Source organism: Dermochelys coriacea, chromosome 1 (assembly GCF_009764565.3).
Source record: "Dermochelys coriacea isolate rDerCor1 chromosome 1, rDerCor1.pri.v4, whole genome shotgun sequence".
Lineage (NCBI taxonomy): Eukaryota > Metazoa > Chordata > Testudines > Dermochelyidae > Dermochelys > Dermochelys coriacea.
The window spans coordinates 82,725,973-82,745,014 of NC_050068.2; the positions used below are offsets into that span (position 1 = coordinate 82,725,973).

A 19,042-nucleotide genomic window follows, 5' to 3' on the forward strand; every position below is an offset into this window, starting at 1 on the left:
TTTTTTTCATTCGTTGTCCTTAGAGAGAATAAAACGTTACATTTTGTTTTGCTAATTATGATGTTTGCTTTTGGATTTTGCACCTTACATTAGAGAATTACCCATTTGCAGTATTCACGCATGTCAGTTAGCATGTAATTACACATAAATTTCTGGCTAAATGAGTACAAATCCCAGACTCCTGTACTTCTTCTCCCCTTCATTCCATGCTTTTATTACTTAAAACTTACTACATTGACATTTCTTTTCACTACTTAGTACAAACATGAAAAGCATGTAATGCTGATTTCCTTTTTAAATTTACCTTGGTCACCTAGTACAGTAAATACCAATTTTCCCAAGTTAAATATCAACATTCCAGTTCATTTCTCTGTTTATGCCAGTACATTTTACAATATTCTTTCTTCTGAATCAGGATGTTTGTTGTTTCCAGGCTAGCTTGAAAAATTTGTCCTTTGTTCTGACCAAAAAAAAAAAAAAATGGGTAGAGCTAAAGCCTACATGTTATCTAATCCTCTGTAGTTGATGTAGCACTTTAGTAGCCTGAAATATCATCAGCAGGAGGAAAGGAATTAGGACAATATTTTCAAAGACTGTGCAATCTCTTCCAGATGTGTCAAATGCTGTGTACTTTTCTTGCTATTTCCTGTGAACTTGGATAGGAGCAGCTGCCTCCATGTTTTGGGGAAATTTGGCCAGCTTTGCTTTGTGCCTTAAAGTTAGAAAACAGACTAATATGAGGTTGACTGTAAACAGTTTTTGTTTGAATGCAGAATAGAGCTTTGAAGTTTGAGGAAAAAACATTAAATTTTTGAGTAACTTGCATAAACCCTGTTTATATAGCTGCTTTCTTGCTTGTTTCCTTTGTCCAAGACATCAGGAATGTGGTTCAGCTAGGCCACAGTTTATTAATGCAACTGGGAAACAATCTGGCAATAACTTGTCTGATGCAAGTTATCCTTTCGTAATTTGTACCACCTGGTGAGGGCTCCCTTCACCCATCCTTCTCAACCCATTTAAGCTGGTCCCACCACTGTTGCTGGGACCCTGTACTGCCCTTCCCAGGTATACAAGTTAATGAAGTGGGGGAAGAGGGGTTGATCCCTTGTTGTACCAGTCATTAGGAGCCCCAGCCCCATTCTCCACATTCTTTTGGAGATGCCGTCCTCTAATCCAGTTCCTGTTTATCGAGGAACCAGACTTGTTCTGGACACTTACCAGATTGCAAGATCATGAACTTTACAAATGACCCTAGCCACTGGATCCTGGGTTGCTGCAGACCAATCGGGCAGTGAGGGAAATATTCTTTCCAGGACAAAAACAACTAGTGTGATGCCCATTGTAAGGACCCGAAACAGCTAATCCCAAAGGGGGAAGGATGGTAGCTATTGCTCCCTGCTGCAGAATGGTCCCCAAGCAGGGGAAAGGGCTTATAAAAACAAAAATAACCACCCTCCTAGATGCATAGGAGCCAGTGGGCTTCTGATGTTCCCCTTCCATGCAGCCAGTTCATTAGGAACCCCCAAATGCCCATAACAAAGCTGAGCTCCCACAAGGAGTGGAAGGGGAAAGGAGCAATTCTTAAAGGTGCACCAGTGTTTTCTTTCCCTACTGACCCAGACAGTTTCCCCACCCCTGAAGTTTGAAGTGGGGAACATTTTAGCCATATGGCATATCAGTCTTGGATAATACTTAGGGTGTTCTGATAACCTAACTGCAGAAAGACCCTACTCACTGTCAGCCATTTTGCTGCATTGTTTTGATATTTGTAAATGGCTGGATTGGTATTTTTTTGTTTTCTATCAATTTCTAGCTGATTTGGTTTTAATACATATTTAAGCTAATACTAAATATGGGTAGTTAAAGTTAGTCTCTTACAGTTGAAAAGCAGACTACTTACTTGGGGGGCTACATATGTAGTGAGAGCTTAATTTTAACTTAATTCTACTCCTGAAAATCTTGGCTGAGCTTTTAAGGGGGTAACCACACAAATGAACTCTGGTCCACAACCTGTTGTGTGTGTTTTTTTGTTTTGTTTTATTTATTGTATGTTTCTTTTGACCTGAAGTGTAACAGACTATATTACTCCACAACGTAATCTAGAAAGTTATTGTTGCATGTTTTTGTATTTTTCACTATAGAAATTTAAATAATTTTAAATATATTAGTCTAATATATCTATTCCTGGCTTGACAGTCTAATGGATCTCAATTCTATAATACCAACAGAAAGCAGTTGTCAGCTAGCAATGTCAGGCTTGTATCTATGTAGAGATTTTCAAACATAATTTGTATGATGGTACATGGGTAGGAGTAGTATAGTGGTTGAAATTAAACATTTTTCCACCAGTTCGATAGTTTTTATTAACATTATTGGTATTGCATATCTTTCTGCGTAGGTCCTTATTTATAAAGGGAACTCTCTCAAACCAGTGACTTTTGAACTAGTGGAAATTTTACATATAGCCACTATGTGGTTGCCATTCTACACCTCCTAGAACAGATGCAGTGTTGTGTGGTCACTCTCACAAATGTAAGTCAGTATGGGCTTGAGAATTATGGTTTGGTAGGTTTTTCTTTGCTTCCACTGCATGGTCAACCTCATCCCTTCTGATATCACACAAGGAAGAACAATTAAACAGTGACAATGTCCTACTCCTCTTCTGTATCTTGTGCTCTGTAACCTTTTTCTAGACTAGCAAACTAGTTACCAGGGAGATTTTAAACTTCTACAAATAGCAAAGGCTGTGCAGCAGTGGTTAGTTAATATTAGGGCTGGCGATTAATCACAGGTAACTTACGCGATTAACTCAAAAGAAAATCACAATTAAAAAAATCATCGTTTTAATCGCACAGTTAAACAATAGAATACCAATTGAAATTTATTAAATATTTTGGATGTTTTTCCTATATTTTCATATATTGTGTTCTGTGTTGTAATTGAAATCAGAGTGTATATTTTTGATTACAAATATTTCTACTGTAAAAATGGTAAACAAAAGAAATAGTATTTTTCAAATCACAGCATACAAGTACTGTAGTGCAAAATTTTGCCATGAAAGTGCAACTTACAAATGTAGAATTTGTTACACAACTGCGCTCAAAAACAAAACAATGTAAAACTTCAGAGCCTACAAGTCCACTCAGTCCTACTTCTTGTTCAGCCAATTGCTAAGACAAACAAGTTTGTTTACATTTACAGGAGATAGTGCTATCTTTTTCTTATTTACATCACCATAAAGTGAGACCAGGCATTTGCATGGCACTGTTGTAGCTGGCATTGCAAGATATTTACGTGCCAGATGCACTAAAGATTTATATGCCCCTTCATGCTTCAGTCACCATTCCAGAGGACATATCATGCTGATGACACTAATATTTCATGTTATAGCAGTCTCAGATGATGAGACAGCACATGTTCATTTTAAGAACACTCTCACTGCAGATTTGACAAAACGCAAGGAGTGTACCAGTGGAGATTTCTAGATAGCTACAGTATTCAACCCAAGGTTTAAGAATCTGAAATGCCTTCCAAAATCTGAGAGGGATGAGGTATGGAGCATGCTTTCAGAAATCTTAAAGGAGCAGCACTTCAATACGGAAACTATAAAATCCAAACCACCAAAAAAGAAAATCAACCTTCTGCTGGTGGCATCTGACTCGGGTAATGAAAATGAATATGTGTCAGTCCATACTGCTTTGGATTGTTATCTAGCAGAACCCGTCATCAGCATGGACTCATCCTCTGGAATGGTGGTTGAAGCATCAAGGGACATAAGAATCTTTAGCGCATCTGGCATGTAAATATCTTGTGACACCAGCTACAGCAGTGCCATGAGAATGCCTGTTCTCGCTTTTGGTGTGTAAACAAGAAGTGGCAAATGTAAGCAAACATGTTTGTTTGAACGATTCGCTGAACAAGAAGTAGGACTTTGTGGAATTGGAGGCTCTAAAATTTTATATAGTTTTATTTTTGAGTGCTGTTTTTTGTACATAATTCTACATTAGTAAGTGCAACCTTCATGATAGAGATTGCACTACAGTACTTGTATTAGTTGAATGAAATACTATTTTATATTTTACAGTGCAAATAGTAATCAAAAATAAATATAAAGTGAGCACTGTACACTTTGTAATTGAAATCAATATATTTGAAAATGTAGAAAACATCCAAAAATATTTAAATAAATGGTATTCTTATTGTTTAATAGTGTGATTAATTGTGAATAATTTTTTAATTGCTTGACAGCCCAGTTAATATCCATCTCTTATTTAAAATGAGAATGGACTCCTGATTAAAGAACACATTTTAAAGTATTTTTGGTTGGCTATAGCAAATATAATGTAATGGGATATGATTATCCCAACTTTATACCTCTTCTCCTGTCTGCCTGTCTTTGTTGTTCGTTTTTCTTTTTCTGTGGTCTAAAAAACTCTCTCTTGGGTGGGACTCTTAAACAAATGAGCAGTTTCTCAGTTCCTCATTATACATGACTACAGACGGATGTCCCTCTTGCTTGTAGTTTTGTAGATTAGTATCGTACTGCAATTTGCAAATGTCCAGATGTGGTCTCATAAATACAGACTGCTGCTGGCATAATTTGTTCTGTTTAAAAATAACACAGCTATAAAGCAAATTGGCACATGTACACATTCATCTGCAATACTCATTTGGCATCTCCCAGTTGCTCACTTTGTTAAATGTGCTCTCCTTCTTTCTGTCTGCTGTAGTATCAGTCAGCTGCTGCTGCGGCCACTGTAGTGTTCTTGGCAGCTTCACAATCCACATTCTGAAGGGTGTATTATATTTTTCTATCAGTGGTGTCTGGGTGTTGCAGAGTTAAGTTGGCAGGCCTTTCTGGAGCATCTATTGGAAGAAATCACTGCTTAACTATTGTAAACTACTGATGGGAATCTTTGTGGGATTAGTCTGCAGCTAGTTTTTGTCTTCCAAGGTTTTTTCTTTAAATTACTTACCTCTGCATTTGAGAATGTCTCCTGCAATTTCCTTAGAAGCTTAATGTGCAGATTTATTTTTTAATCTACATCCAGGATGGGCAGTAACTTTCGCAGGGGGGAAATTTGGTAAGTCGTTACGGGCCGCACATTTCTACTATATTAATGGAGGGGGTGCAGGATCTGGGAGGGAATTTTGGGTACAGGAGGGGGTTCTGACCTGGGACAGGAGATTTGGGGTGCAGGAGGGGGTGTGAGGTGCAGGCTCTGGCCAGGAGGTGCTTACCACAGGTGGCTCCCCGCTGTTGGCGCAGCAGGGCTCAGGCAGGCTGCCTGCATGCCGTGGCTCCATGGTGCTGCTGCTGCTGGCATGTCTCTGAGCACCCCTTAGGAGGAGGGGGGCAGCGGGTCTCTGTGTGCTGCCCGTGCCCACAACCAGTATCCCCGCAGCACCCATTGCCTGGTTTCTGGTCAATGGGAGCTGTGAGGATGGTGCTGGAGGCAGAGACAGTGCATGGAACTGCCTTACCTCCCTCTTCTTCCCCTCCCCCCCCACGTGTCTCTATGCCCTTGGTTTGGGGGCGGGGGAGAGGGAGGTAAGGCAGTTCCATGTGCTGCTTCTGCCTCCAGCACCATCCTCACAGCTCCCATTGGCCAGAAACCAGGTAATGGGAGCTGCAGGGGTGGTAGTTGTGGGCACGGGCAGCACACAGAGGCCCAGAGACAGCAGCCGGGAGCAGCATGGGGCCATGGTGAACTTTTATCACCCTGGAGATCACAAGGGGCAGCCAAAGAGCCTGGTGGGCTGGACAGAAATGTTAGGCCGGATCCAACCCACAGGCTGTATTTTGCCCACCCCGATCTATATGAATGAAGGGGGCTAATTATTTTGCGTGGGTCAAATTGATCCCTGATGCAACTCCAGTTAAATCAGGGCAATACACTACTGCTGAATTTGGACCAATGTGTTAATTTTATGCATACTCCTTGCTTTTCAAAGTCATTGTGCATCTCATTGACAACCCAAAGACATTTATTTTTGGTAAATTGAGAATGAAGTCTGTTCTGAGTCATAAACTATTTCAGGGCATGGTCTGGGTCTGTGATTCAATATGATCTGGAATTTGCATTTATAAATAATTACTTCTTTTTTGAGTGATTGCTCGTGTGTATTCCACAATAGGTGTGCTTGCTCACCCTGTGCACCAGTGCCGGAAGTTTTCCCCTAGCAGTACCCGTAGGGGGGAGCACCCCCTGCAACCACTGGAGTGGTGCCTGCCTGGCGCGGTATAAGGGGAGCTGTGCGCTCCCCCACCCTCAGTTCCTTCTTGCCGCCAGCGAAGGTGCATCGGAACTGCTCTGCTCCAGCTTTGCTGTAGCTCGTCCCCAGAACTGTTCGTTCGTTTGTTCAGTGTTAGTACCTGTAGTTGTTTAGCTGTTTAGTCAGTGAGCTGGGGCCGGGGCATGCCCCGCACCCCGGGATTTAAGTTGTGCGGCTCTTGCAGGCATTCTGTGCCAAGAAGTGACCGCGAGCAGACTGTTTGCGCTGCTTGGGAGAAACCCATATTCGTGACAGGTGCAAGATTTGCAAGTTTGTTTAAGCCTCAGACCAAAAGAGAAAGGGACATTAGGCTCCGCGCCATCCTCATGGAGTCAGCGCTGACCCTGACCCTGGCACGCCGCTCCGAACCGGTACCCGGCACCGTGGCGTCGGTACCCAGCAACCCTCCAGTTCCATCGACCAGTCGGCACCGTTCACCATCCATGGGGCAAGCCAAGAGGGCCAGGAAGACTCCCCGTTAGCAGCAGTACCAAGGGGAGTCTGGGACAGAGGCTAGGCCCATGTCGGGCAGTGCTTGATCACCACCGGGCCCCAGGCCTCCAACTCATGTTGAGCGGAGTAGCCTGTTCCCTTCAGAACCGGCCTCTCTGGATGCTGTCCATGCTTGAAGCCCCCAGGCTGCCTGGAGGCTTCATGTCCATGCCGCACTCCAGAGGCAAGCTGACGCTGGGATCTCTGCAGTCGCCTCCAGCCTCGTACCGGTCTTGGTCGAGGGAATGTTCCCGACGCCGATTACCACCCAGCAATTGCTCTGGGCAGAGTCCAGGTGGATTGCCTTCAACACCGATTCTGGGCTGGGTTCTGTCCAGCTGGGACTCGCAGCACCTCTCGTCCTCAAGGAGTGAATATCGGCAGGACTGTGGTGGGTGTCGCCATTGGTTCTCGTCTCGGAGAGGGTACCGCAGTCAATCACAGCATGATCGTCGATGCAGTTCTCGCTCGGACTCCCGTTCCAAGTCTCCTCCAAGACATCACAACCCTGGTCGTCAATCACCAGTGTTTCGCCGTTGTGGGTCCGCCCGTCGATGCCGTTCATGGAGCAGCTGTTACTGCTGGTACCAGTCCTCCATGTCAAGATCGCAGTCCCTTGGCCATCATTAGATTTCAGCACCGCCTCTCCTCCCGGTCGAGAGACAGCAGCAGATCTTACACCAGCCCGGTCTCCATTCATAGCCAACCCGAACAGCCGGCCCCACTGGTGCCACAGTAGGTGCAGTGGTAACGAGCGTCGAGGCCAGCCCAATGGTACCAGTGGGCACCGTGGCCTGCGGCACAGCCCCCAGTGGGAGCTCACTCAGTGGCCGAAGCTTTGGAGGCACTCTGTGCCTCCCTCTCCAGACCCCTGAGAAAGGAAGCGGTGGGTCGTGTGTCCTCAGCACCGTGCCCAGAGTCTGACCAAGAGGTGGACCCTCCCATGCTGGCCGACACCCAGAGCACTGCACCAGCCTCTTCGCCCCGCTCGGAGGAGGTGATTGTGGCCCCACCCCCTTCCGTCCTGCAGGAGAACTTCAGGTCCCACCAAAAACTCTTAAAGAGGGTGGCAGCAAGCCTCCACCTCCAGACATGGGAGATGGAGGAGCCCTCAGACGCCCTGTTTAACATGTCGTCCCCATCGGCACCGGGTAGGGTGAACTTTGCCTTTCCATGAAGGGGTGGCTAAGATTTCAAATGCCCTGTGGCAAACACCGGCCTCGTTGGTCCCCATCTCTAAAGAGGCAAAACGCAAGTACTTTGTACCTGCTAAGGGGCATGAGTACTTGTATATCCACCCAGTGCCCAACTCCCTGGTGGTAGAGTTGGTCAACCACAGGGAACAGCAGGGTCAGCCAGCCCTGATCCCAAAGAACAAAGACTCTCGGAGACTGGACTCTTTCGGAAGGAAAGTTTATTCATCTTTGAGTTTCTAGTTACGAGTGGCAAACCATCAGGCTCTCCTGGGCCGGTATGAATTCAGTCTGTGGGGATCCCTGCCCAAGTTTGAGGACTCCCTCCAGGAGCATAATAGGAAGGAGTTCAAGGCACTAGTGGAGGAAGGGGCAGCGGCTGCTAGGGCGCCCCTGCAGGCAGCCTTGGATGCTGCGGACGTAGCTGCACAATCCATGGCCTCTGTGGTGTCCATGAGACAGGCATCATGGCTCCTGCTCTTTAGGCTGTCCAACGAGGCACAGTCTTCCATGCAAGATCTCCCGTTTGACGGGAAAGCTCTGTTTGCGGAGGAAACAGATACAAGGCTGCATGGCATGAAAGACCCTCTAGACTCTGGGCCTCTATGTCCTGGATCCAGCAAAATCTAACTTCAAGCCGCAGCAGACTCCCGCCCAAGCTGCCCTTCTGAAGTATGAGGCCGCCCATAAGAAGCAGTGGGTCTATAAGAGATGCCCTCCAAGGCAATCTCAGCCTGCCCCCCAGCCTGGGTCCTCCAAGGGCAAGCAAGTGGGGGAAAAGGCGTTTTTGACAGGACGCTCCGGGGCACCCCACCATTCCTCATCAGGGATCCACCCCCCAATAAAGCTTCCCTTCTCCAACTGGTTGTGTGCTTTCCTCCTGGAGTGATCGCGGCTAACCTCCAACCGATGGGTCCTCAACCAGCCCCTGCCCTCATCCCCCTTGGGGGACCCCGCGCATGAAGCTCTGCTCGAGCAGGAGGTGGGGCGGTTCCTAGGTCTAGGAGCGATAGAGGCAGTGCCTGAGGAGTTTATGGGCAAGGGGTATTATTCCTGTTATTTCCTTATCCCAAAGGCCAAAGGGGGGTTCAGGCCCATCCTGGACCTCCAAGGTCTGAACCAGTACATGGTGAAGCTCAAGTTCCGCATGGTCTCCCTGGCTTCCATCATCCCCTCCCTGGATCCCAGGGATTGGTACGCTGCCCTCGATCTACAGGATTCGTACTTCTATGTGCACATATTCGAGGGGAACAGGCGCTTTCTCCATTTTGTGGTGGGATAGAATCATTACCAATTCATGATCCTCCCATTTGGTCCGTCCATTGCCCCCAGGGTATTTATAAAATGCTTGTCGGTGGTAGAGGCCTACCTCAGAAGGTGGGCGGGGGGTCCAGATATTTCCCTATCTGGACAATTGGCTTGTCAAGGACACCTCCCAGTCGCAGGTGAGGGATCACATGGCCCTCCTCCTGTCCACGTGCACTGCCTTGGGCCTGTTGGTAAACAACACCAAGTCCATATTAGTCCCCGTCCAACGCATAGAGTTTATCAGGGCACTCCTGGACGCAGTGTCAGCCAGGGCCTCTCTCCCGCCAGACAGATTTGAGACCCTGGAAGGTCTCACTCGGTCACAAGGTTCCCAGTGACAACAGCCAGGGTTTGCCTACAACTCTTGGGTCATATGTCGGCGTGCACATACATCGTCCATTACGCCATGAAGCCCCTCCAGTTCTGGTTGGCCTTGAAGTTCTCCCAGGCTACAGACAGGATGGACATGGTCCTCACCATGCTGGACTCTGTGATCATCTGTTTACAGTGGTGATCTGCTCCAAACAACCTGCTCCAAGGGGTCCCATTCAGGGACAGGGCCCCATCGTTTGAGCTGGTGTCTAATGCATCGGACGTGGGTTGGGGGGGCCCATGTGAGGAACTTTCAGACCCAAGGCCTGTGGTCAGCTCAAGACCTGACCTTACATATAAACATCAAGGAGCTCAGGGCGGTGCAGCTGACGTGTATGGCCTTCCGCTCACATCTGGAGGGCAAGGTAGTCAGGGTCCTCACGGACAATACGGCCTCAATGTTCTATATCAACAGGAAGGTGGGGCCTGATCCTCTGCCACGAAGCCCTCAGGCTGTGGAACTTCTGTATAGCCTTCCAACTACTGGGTGCCCAGAACGAGTGGGCGGATCGCTTGAGCAGGGACTTTTCCTCACAACACGAGTGGTCCTTCCACCTGGAAGTGGCCCACCAGCTCTTCCGAAGGTAGGGAACTCCCCAGGTGGACCTGTTCATGACTCGGCAGAACCGGCGATGGCCCCGGTTCTGCTCCAGGGAGGGGGGCTCAGGCGGGGCGCTATCTCTGATGCCTTTTTCTTGTCCTGGTCTGGCCAGCTTCTCTATCCCTTTCCCCTGTTCCCTCTAATCAGCAGGGTCCTGGAGAAGTTAAAGACGGACAAGGCCCAGGTCCTCCTCATTGCCCCAGCATGGCCCAGGTAGCATTGGTACAGGACCCTCATGGGCTGGGGATAGCTCCGCCGTGGCCGTTGCTGCCCTGCCCAGACCTGCTCTCTCAGGACCAGGGCCGCCTCTTCCACCCCAACCTGGCGGCTCTTCACCTCGCGGTGTGGCTTCTCAGTGGTTAGGTGGAGAGGAAAGGACGTGCTCTGAACAGGTTCAGCATGTCCTCCTCGCAAGTAGACGGCCCTCCACTCGCCGTGCTTATTTGGCAAAGTGGTCCCGGTTTTTTAGGTGGGTGGCAGACCAGGGTGTCTCTCCGGTAACCGTTCCGATTCAGCTTATCCTTGATTACCTCCTCCACCTGAGGGCCCAGGGCCTGATGCCCTCATCAGTCAAGGTGCACGTGGCAGCCATATCTGCCTTCCATCTGACGGTGCAAGGGCACACAGTATTTTCCCATGCTGTGACTGGCCAGTTCTCTTAAGGGTTTGGACAGTCTTTTTCCGTATGCTAGATCCCCGGTCCTGCGGTGGGACCTAAACCTGGTGTTGGTTCACATTTTCACCTTGCACTATGCAATTGTCCCCCAAACCAGGGATGACGCCGGGTTCAGCAGGGCTGCCCTCTGTCCTGGGAACTTGTGAACTCCTACCCACCTCCAACAGATTTGGCTTGGAATCACCGAGTGATTGCTCATGTGTATTCCGCAATAGAAGAAGAAAAGACAGTTACCTTTTCTGTAACTCGTGTTCTTCGAGATGTTGCTCATGTCTATTCCACATCCCACCCTCCTTCCCCTCTGTCGGAGTTGTCTGGCAAGAAGGAACTGAGGGTGGGGGGAGCGCGTAGCTCCCCTTATACCGCGTGAGGCAGGGGCCACTCCAGGGGTCGCGGGGGGTGCTCCTCCCCTCCCCCCCATGAGTACTGCTAGGAGAAAAACTTCCAGCACTGGTGCACGTGGTGAGCACGCACACCTATTGTGGAATAGACATGAGTAACACATCTCGAAGAACATCCGTTACGGAAAAGGTAACTGTCTCTTACTAGCTAGCTAACTTTCTATATCCCTATATTTTTGAAGTGGTGTCACTCATGCCGTTAGCATGCTGGAGAGTCAAGTGTTCAAATTTGCTGGTTAGAGCATCCATCAAAGTATCTATCCATGTTTCTTAGGCTGGTGCTTAGCACTGTAACATTGTTTAATGAAGTCCATAACGTTTGAACTTACAAAAATATGTATTAAATGAAAAAGTAATGCTAATGTAATGCCGTGGTTAAGGAATCCAAGTATAGGTATTCAGGAAACTCACTTACGTGACCAAATTTAGACCTGGTGGAATTACATCGGGTCTGAATTTGGCACATTGTTTTTCATGTAGCGTTTAGGTTTCTCATGTAGTGTTAAGCTACATTACACATCCTGGATATGTTAGGGCGGTGTCCCCAACGTGGTACCCGCAGGCTCAGTGGTTCCTGCCGGGGCAGTTGTGTGCGCCTGCAGGACACCACGCTGCCGAAAGGCCGCTGCCGAGCGCGACTGCTGGTGAACCGCCTGCTGAAATGCTGCCGAGAAGCATTGCCATTTGTCGGCGGGATTTCGGCGGTGACATTTCTGGCATTTCAACGGTGGGGTGCCTGCCACAGTCTTCTGGGAATAGGAATATGCTATTCCTACAGAAAGGTTGGGGACCACTGTGTTAAGGTATTGCAAACCTGATTAGTTGCTGTTTAGTTTATTTTCCACTATTTTGTACCAGAGAAGTGTGCAAAATAAATAACTAGCAATAATTTTGACTTGCCGGAGCCCAGCAGCTATGAAACAACCTTCCCTGCATTCTGGACACTGAGGGAGGCCTCCCATTTATTGCCTAGTAATACTCAGAGGCTTTGTATGCACTAGAAAGCGTTTGCTGGTTACAGAGATGACCCAGGCCTGCAGATAGTGGGGCAGCAGAGTGAAGGCAGCATGCTCAGTACAAACCAAGCAGCAAATCTGGGGCGCACATGATCCCGCATGTTCCCCTACACGTTGCCTCTGCTAGTATAGATACACAAGTATAACCATATTAGCAAACTTTCCTAGTGAAAACACAGCTTGTAGTGCCAAAAGCACTGTTTTGCTGGTATAGGTCACATTGGTTCCTGAATGAAATACTAGCAAAAGGACTCTGCTAGTATAATCTCTCTAACCCAGAGCTTTTGTTCACATAGGTGTTGGGTAGGGTGTGATCCTTTCTTTTTCTTCCCACCAAGCAACATAGCTACGATGGCAAAAGTTTTAGATGTAGGCCAGGCCTCAGTCAGTTGTTAGCTTGACCAGTGGGAACTGTGTTGCTGTACCAGTGCCTCAGGCCTCTCTCAGCCCTGCCAATTGCAATGTAATTTGCAGTGCTATATTAAACTAGAAAATCTGCAAATTATACCATAGTCCTCCTTTTCAACTTTTGCAATACTAGGTTTACATGAAATAGTGTTGCCATTTCTTATGACTGTCACAAGTATCACAATACCTGGTGATTTTCTTCTCAATTTCCAGAATCTGGTGGTTACATGAGAATCTCAGGTTGGTTTGTTTATTTTTATGTTTCTAGTCCAGTCATGGTTGTCAAAAGAAGCATGGAGACATGAACCCTAGAGGCTTAAAAAGCGGAAGACTAATGCCCCACTTTTCCTTCTCCCTCCCCAATTTTTTTATTTTACTTTTAAAAATTTTATGATTCGGGGGGATCTGACTAGACTTTTTTTTTTTTTTTAAACATTTGGAGCAGGGACCTTTATTTGTTCTGTGTTTGTACAGCGCCTAGCACAGGGGTGGCCAATCTGAGCCAGAATTTACCAATGTACGTTGCCAAAGAGCCACAGTAATACATCAGCAGTCCCCCCATTAGCTCCACCCACCCCTGCTCCAAGCACCTCCCACCCACTGCAGCCCCACCCATCAGCGCCTCCCCATTCCTCCTCACACCTCCCAATCAGCTGTTTTGTGGCATGCAGGAGGCTCTGTGGAGGGGGAGGAGTGAGGGCATGGCAGGCTCAGGGGAGGGGGCAGGAAGGGGTGAAGTGGGGACAGGGTCTGTGGCAGACCCAGGGGTTGAGCAGTGAGCACCCCCCGGCACATTGGAAGGTTAGCGCCTGTAGCTTCAGCTCCGGAGTCTGTGCCAATACAAGGAGTCGTATGTGGCTCCGGAGCCACAGGTTGGCCACCAATGGCCTAGCATAACAGGGTTCTGGCCCATGACTGGGACTCTGGGCTCTATGGGAATTCAACTAATGTGTGATTTGGTTGAGATAATGTTGCAGCAGATACATCACTTTTATGAATTTCCTGACGTTTGAGTGCTTGTCTACTCAGCATTAACTTAATTTTTTTGCATTTAATTTCCCTGAGGTTTTTCAGGGAAGAAATACTGAAGGGTGAATTTACACCTTTACTCCTGAAGTGATGTCACTTAAATGTTTTAAAATGTGTCAGTTCTTTGAAATGTGAATGTAAAGATGGCTGGGGGAAGGGGGTGTCCATATTATGAGTCTCGGTGATTTTTAAAAATCATATTTGCTCAATGATGCATTAAAAAAAGAGGTTTTTTTCTAGAGTTGCCAGCCCTGCAAAACCCACCTGAGTTCTGCAACTTGAGTTCTTATCTTGCATGTCATCATTAGTAATAAAGGTTCTGCTGGCCAATGTATGCTCCCAGTTAGACTTGTACAGCTCAGTTGTGTTCACATTCTTCCCACAGTTAACACCTGTACAACCTGTTATAGTCTAAAGAACTATACTGATAATTTTGTAACTGAGGGAAGAATTCTGCCCTGCAATAGGAACTAACAATTCTGCATCATTCTCAATTGTTGAGAAACTCTTTTAATTACTTTTTGTTCCTCAAGCGAGTTCTTGTTAGGGGACAGGTTGAGTGGGTGGAATCCCTAAAATGTAAGCATGTGTGACAGGTCTGCCAAATCTGAGAGTGTCTTACGAGATGATACCTATCATCCCTAATTCTTTTGACAATGCGGAAGAAGAAATAGAACCCAGCTATCTCACCTTTAGCTGTGCTGACTGCACCATAGAGTAAAAAGGTGCCATTTTAAAAAAAGAACGCAACACAAAAGACACAAAGGGTCTAATATAACTCTGAATACACACAAAGAACAGATCTCTTGAGCAGGAAGGTGTCTTTTTTACATAGTCACTTCTCTAAATACAAGCACACTCCAAGGTCTTAAGTAGTTAAGATTAAACTCCAGTTAAAGTGACTCAGTGCATATCTATCATCCTAGAAAAAAGAAAAGGAGTACTTGTGGCACCGTAGAGACTAATAAATTTATTTGAGCATAAGCTTTCGTGAGCTACAGCTCACTTATGCTCAAATAAATTTGTTAGTCTCTAAGGTGCCACAAGTACTCCTTTTCTTTTTGCAAATACAGACTAACACAGCTGCTACTCTGAAACCTACCATTCTAGACTTTAGAAAACCTGCATCATCTTGATAGGCTCATGAAGCTATTTAGCTTAACAGAGACAAGGATAAGGGGTTGACTTGATTAATCAGTAAAATACCTATATGGGGAACAAATAATTAATAATGTGCTATTCAATGTAGTAGAGAAAGGTATAACAGGATCCAGTGTGTGGAAGCTGAATCTAGACAAATTCAGACTGGAAATAAGGTGTACATTTTTAATAAAGTTATTAACAATTGGAACAACTTACCAAGGGTCACAGTTAGGGCCCTGCCAAATTCATGGCATGGACTGTGAAATCGGGTCTTCTGTGTACTTTTACCCTAAACTATACGGATTTAATGAGGGAGACCAGCATTTCTCAAACTGGGGGTCCCAACCCAAATGGGAGTTGCAAGGGGTAGGGACATTACAGTATTGCCACCATTACTTCTGCACTGCCTTCAGAGCTGGGTGGCCAGAAAGTGGCGGCTGCTGGCCAAGGGCCTAGCTCTGAAGCCACCCCACAATCATCTTGCGACCTCCCCCTCCGCTGAACCCTCTTTTGGGTCAAGACCCCTACAGTTACAACACCATGAAATTTCAGGTTTAAATATCTGAAATCATGAAATTTACAGTTTTTAAAAATCCTATGACCAAGAAATAGACCAAGATGGACTGTGAATTTGGTAGGGCTCTAGTCATGGTGGATTCTCCATCATTTGCAATTTTCAAATCAAGATTAGATGGTTTTTCTACAACATCTGCTCTAGGTATTATTTTGGGGAAGTTCTGTGACCTATGGTCTATAAAAGTCAAAGTAGATTATCACAGTGGTCCCTTCTGGCCTTGGAAAATATTAATTTGAATTCCAGGGCACTCCAACCACAAAATGTTTCCTGATTTCAATGTGAAGATCTGGGGATTGCACTAAAACAAGCCCAGTTCCTGTCCCAAAGCATAAAAAATTTTGGCTCAGAAGGAGATAGTAACTGCAGAATAGAATCAAAGAACTCAAAATTAATGTGTTTGCTGTTTGGAAATGATATCAACAGAAAAATGAAGTATTCTATGAACTAGAGAAACTATAAAAATGTATAATTTCTCTCTGTATTGGGGTAGAGGTGCCAAAGCACTCTCGCTTACACAGTAGGTCACCTCGTAAATCTATACTGTATTTTAAATCAGTATTTAGGTATGTTACTCTAGGTATTATAAACTTTGACGGTTGCAATATAATTTCAGTGAAACAGAATTGTAGCTAAGACCTTTCATTTTCAGTTTTTATTAGGGTTGCCAATCACCGTTAACACAGGTGATTAATTCAAAACAAATTAAAGCATTTTTTTTAATGAGCATTAATTGCATGTCAGGTTGCTGGGCTCCCACCTCCTCCTCCCCTGCCCCCCACCCCCTGGCCAAGCTGCTCCAGACTGGGATCCTGCCTCCTCTGTGTGTGTGGGCGGGGGGTGGGGAAGGGGGAGGCTGACCCCTCCTCCTGCTCATGTTCCTGATCATCGCTGACTCTAAGCTGAGGTTGGGGAACAGCAGGGGCCTGTGTGCTGCTGCTGGCTCAGGAGCAGGGTCTCAATCTCAGTCCAAGTGTGTATATTTTTAATATATAAGGCAACACCTTCTCCCTTTTTTTCCCTGCCTGTCCTTCCTGAGCAAACTGTACCCTTCTATACCAGTATTTCAGTTGTGTATTATCCCACTAAGTCTCCATGATGCCAACTATGTCATAATTGTGTTTATTTACTAGCATTTACTGGCTTGACTGTGAACCACTGATAACTACTCTGATGCTCAGATTCCGCTAAGAATTTGCCATCTCATAAGACTCCTACCCAATTTTTGGATGGTATTTGTAATTAGGACTGTCAAGAAATTTAAAAAATTAATCGTGATTAATCACACTGTTTAACAATAATAGAATACCATTTATTTAAATATTTGTGGATGTTTTCTACATTTTCAAATATATTGATTTCAATTATAACACAGAATACAAAGTGGAGAGTGCTCACTTTATATTTATTTTTATTACAAATATTTGCACTCTAAAAAACAAAAGAAATAGTATATTTCAATTCACCTAATACAAATATTGTAGTGCGATCTTGTTATCACGAAAGTTGAACTTATAAATGTAGAATTATGTACAAAAAATAACTGCATTCAAAAATAAAACAATGTCAAGTTTTAGAGCCTGCAAATCCACTCAGTCCTACTTCAGCTAATTGCTCAGACAAACAAGTTTGGTTACAATTTGCAGGCGATAATGGTGCCTGCTTCTAGTTTAGTGTCACCTGAAAGTGAGAACAGGTGTTCACATGGCACTGTTGTAGCTGGCAACGGAAGATATTTATGTGTAAAGATTCATATGTCCCTTCATGCTTCAACAACCATTTCAGAGGACATGCGTTGATGCTGATAACTGGTTCTGCTTGATAACAATCCAAAGGACTGCGGACCGATGCATGTTCATTTTCATCATCTGAGTCAGATGCCATCAGCAGAAGGTTGATTTTCTTTTTTGGTGGTTCGGGTTTTGTAGTTTCCGCATCCAAATGTTGCTCTTTTAAGATTTCTGAAAGCATACTCCACACCTCATCCCCCTCAGATTTTGGATGGCACTTCAGATTCTTAAACTTTTGGTCGAGTGCTGTAACTATTTTTAGAAATCTCACATTGGTACTTTTTTTACGTTTTTGTCAAATCTGCTGTGAAAGTGTTCTTAAAAGGAACACTGGGTCATCATCTGAGACTGCTATAACATGAAATATATGGCAGAATGTGGGTAAAACAGAACAGAAGACATATAGTTCTCCCCCAAGGAGTTCAGACACAGATTTAATTAACGTGCATCATCAGCATGGAAGCATGTCCTCTGGAATGGTGGTCAAAGCATGAAGGGGTATACGAATATTTAGCATATCTGGCACATAAATACCTTGCAACGTTGGCTGCAAAAGTGCCATGCGAACTCCTGTTTTAGAAGTAGGCAGCAGAATCTCCTGTAAATGTAAACAAACTTACTTCTCTTAGCGATTTGGCTGAACAAGAAACAGGACCGAGTGGACTTGCAGGCTCTAAAGTTTTACATTGTTTTGTTTTTGAGTGCAGTTATGTAACAAAAAAAATTACATCTTTAAGTTACACTTTCACGATAAAGAGATTGCACTACAGTACTTGTATGAGGTGAATTGAATAATACTATTTCTTTTGTTTATCATTTTTACAGTGCAAATATTTGTAATAAAAAAAATATAAAGTGAGCACTGTACACTTTGTACTCTGTGTTGGAACAGAAATCAATATATTTGAAAATGTAGAAAAACATCCAAAAATATTTAATAAATTTCAATTGGTGTTCTCTTGTTTAACAGTGCGATTAATCACAATTTTTTTAATCGCAGTTAATTTTTTTGAGTTAATCACATGAGTTAACTGTGATTACTTGACAGCCCTATTTGTAATATATTAATTTACAGTTGATCACTTGCTGGATAAATTTAAGATTTAAAATGATCCAAGTCCTTGAGATGCTGCGGGTCCCTTAGATTCCTGAATTAATCTCATTGCAAAAAAAGGGCAAGGGCTCTGCTAGTGATGAGTCCTAATATACAGTTTGTTATATAGGGATTGTTGAATCCCAGTGAAAAAGGATTGCTCTGGAAATATTAGCAAACAGTGTATGGACAAGATTTAGGAAGGTATGAGATGTTCTGTTTGTTACGAGTGAAACTAGTTCTTGCATGTGTTTTGGGGGACGTTTTTTAGACCCTTGTCTACTTATTGTAAATTTATTCTGTGAATTTACTCAGTTGCAAGTTCAGGCAGGTAATCCTGGAGCAAGGCCATACATGCATTAAATAGGTAACAATAAAACTCTTAAACCTGTCTCTCTGAGCTACTGGGAGCCAATTCAGTATCAAGTTGAATACAACCTGCACTAATAAAAGAGAGATTTCTTTAAGGTATTTCTGCAGATTCTTTTGTGTATTTTAATAACTAAATCTGAACATTTTAATCTTTTACGTGAAATGAGAACAAGCTTAAGGAGAATGAAGACAGAAATTACTAGTATTGTAATAAAGTATGGAGAGATGTCAAGCAGTACTCCACAAAGGTCAGTATGATATGGGATCCAGGATTATAGAATATTTTAAAACCTTCAGA

General features: G+C 44.8%; 1 long non-coding RNA gene across 1 annotated transcript; it reads right to left on the bottom strand.

Annotated features, from left to right (window-relative positions):
* Positions 1–14,531: 14,531 nt before the first annotated feature.
* LOC122457975 lies at positions 14,532–15,010 on the bottom strand. Its single transcript, XR_006277776.1, has 2 exons — positions 14,871–15,010; positions 14,532–14,686 (listed from the first exon to the last, which is right to left on the bottom strand). It is a non-coding gene; the product is annotated as an uncharacterized LOC122457975 (long non-coding RNA).
* Positions 15,011–19,042: the final 4,032 nt, after the last annotated feature.